The sequence below is a fragment of the Melanerpes formicivorus genome, unplaced genomic scaffold, assembly GCF_026170545.1.
Source record: "Melanerpes formicivorus ecotype bairdi unplaced genomic scaffold, bMelFor1.0.p_v2 SCAF_184, whole genome shotgun sequence".
NCBI lineage: Eukaryota > Metazoa > Chordata > Aves > Piciformes > Picidae > Melanerpes > Melanerpes formicivorus.
The window spans coordinates 160,001-162,500 of NW_027142536.1; the positions used below are offsets into that span (position 1 = coordinate 160,001).

Here is a 2,500-nt window from a genome sequence, read left to right on the forward strand (position 1 = left end):
AAGAGGTGCTCACAAGAAAATCTGGTCCCAAGAGGAAACAGAATTATTACAGAAACTGAATCAAGAGTTTGAAGGGAGGAAAAATATTAACAAATTGATTGCTGAAAAATTAACAACTAAAACAGCAAAACAGATCAGTGAAAAGAGAAGACTATTAAGAGAAACTGTGGTGCCAGAAAGAGAGAAGACACAAGAGAGCAAGAACAGGTTAAAAGAGGAGAGGACTGTGATTCCATCTTCTGGTGAAAGGGAGCTGCTAGCCCACTATAAAAAGACTATTAATGAAAAGATGACATCAGGGAAGCTGCCCATCCTTAAAAATACATATAAACAAATAATTGAAGGCAAAACAGACTCATTAAAATTACTTAATGAGGTAGCTCAGGACCAATATTTGTATTTGTTTGAGAAATCAATTGAACAGAAAGGGCCAAAAAAGAGCCAACGTAAACCTCAGCAGAAGAAACCTCAAAAGGAGTGGATGAGAAAAAGAGCCAGAAAGCGTGGAGAATTTCTCCGATTCCAACGCCTCTTCCGCTTAGATCGAGGGAAGTTAGCGAATATGATTCTGGATGAAAAAGACTCTGCGCAATGTGCCATCCCCCTGGAAGAGGTCAGTAACACCTTCAGATCTAGGTGGGAGTCTCAGAACTTATTTCAAGGACTTGGAGCATTCCAGTCTGTGGGGCGGGCGGATAATTCGGCTTTTAAGGAATTGATTACAGAGAAAGAGATCCTTAAGAATATCAAAGACATGAATAAAAAATCGGCACCAGGCCCTGATGGGATCACCCTGAAGGCCCTGCTTAAAATGGATCCAAATTGTGAGGAGATCAAAGAACTATTTAATCTCTGGCTGTTAAGTGGCAAAATTCCAGATGTAATAAGGGGATGCCGAACAATCCTAATACCTAAATCATCAGCGCCCGAACGCCAAAATGATATTAACAACTGGCGGCCAATTACTATTGGTTCCATCATCCTGAGACTCTATTCAAGAATCTTAACTGCGAGGTTGGCAAAGGCGTGTCCCATTAACCCCAGGCAGAGAGGCTTCATTCAATCTTCTGGCTGTGCTGAGAACTTAAAACTATTACAGCTATTAATTAGGAATGCAAAGAAACAAAAGAAACCCCTGGGGGTTGTCTTTGTCGATTTGGCCAAAGCCTTTGATTCAGTGAGCCACACCCACATCCTGGCGGTGCTAAAGCAAAAGGGCCTGGATGACCACATAATAGCATTAATTAAGGATTTCTATCAAAACATCCACACCAGAATCAAAACAAAAGAAGGAGAGTCTGAGTCAATAGGAATCAAAACTGGTGTGAAACAGGGCGATCCCATGTCACCACTCCTCTTTAACCTGTGCATTGACCCTCTGTTATGTAAATTAGAAGAGTGTGGGGAGGGGTTCCAACACGGGAATGGCAAATTAACAGCTCTGGCTTTTGCAGACGACCTGGTCCTGCTGAGTAAGTCCCAATCAGGTATGGAGAAAAATATTGAAATTCTAGAAGCATTTTGTGACTTAACTGGATTAAAAACGCAGGGGGAAAAGTGCCATGGTTTCTTTATTCAACCAACTAAGGACTCTTATACCATCAATGACTGTCCTCCATGGCTTATCAGCGGTACCCCTTTAAACATGATCCACCCGGGTCAGTCAGAGAAATATCTTGGCTTGCAAATCGACCCTTGGGTGGGGATAGTTAAGCCCGAATTGCAGAATAAATTAGAAGTTTGGCTCAATCGCATCGAAAGAGCCCCTTTAAAACCATTTCAAAAATTGGACATGTTAAAAGTGTACACAGTGCCTAGATTGATCTACTTAGCAGACCAGGCAAATGTAAAAGCCACCTATCTGGAAGAAATGGATTTAACAATTCGAAATAGGGTAAAAAAATGGTTACATCTCCCAGTTTGTACCTGTGATGGCATCTTGTATTCCAGCACTAAAGATGGAGGCTTAGGCTTAGCCCGATTGGCTGGGTTAATCCCTAGTATCCAAGCTAGACGATTACACAGATTGGCAAATTCATCAGATGAAGCAGTTAAAACTGTAGTTAAAAATAATGATATTGATAAAGATTATGAAAAATTGTGGATATCAGCAGGGGGAGACAAAGAGAAAGTACCATCGATATATAACCCCCAGACAATAATTGTAACTGAATATGGGGGACGGGAGGAATTATCTGAATGGGAAAAACCCGCCCCAAAGAAAATCTTTCCCAAACCTTGCAATTGGAGGAAAAATGAGTTCACAAAATGGACAACATTGATGTCCCAGGGCATAGGAACTGCAAACTTTGAAAATGATTCCACCAGTAACAATTGGCTTGTGAATTACAAGAACATCCCTTATAGAAAATTAATAACAGCTTTACAATTGAGAGCAAATGTATATCCAACTAGAGAGTTCTTAGCGAGGGGTAGAAATCAGGACCAAAATACAAAATGCCGTCACTGCCAGGCTGAAAATGAGTCAGCTGCTCATATA

General features: G+C 40.9%; 1 pseudogene; it reads left to right on the forward strand.

Moving 5' to 3' along the window:
* The window catches only part of LOC137457608 (28S ribosomal RNA), an 8,486-nt pseudogene that overhangs the window by 4,005 nt on the left and 1,981 nt on the right, over window positions 1-2,500 (forward strand).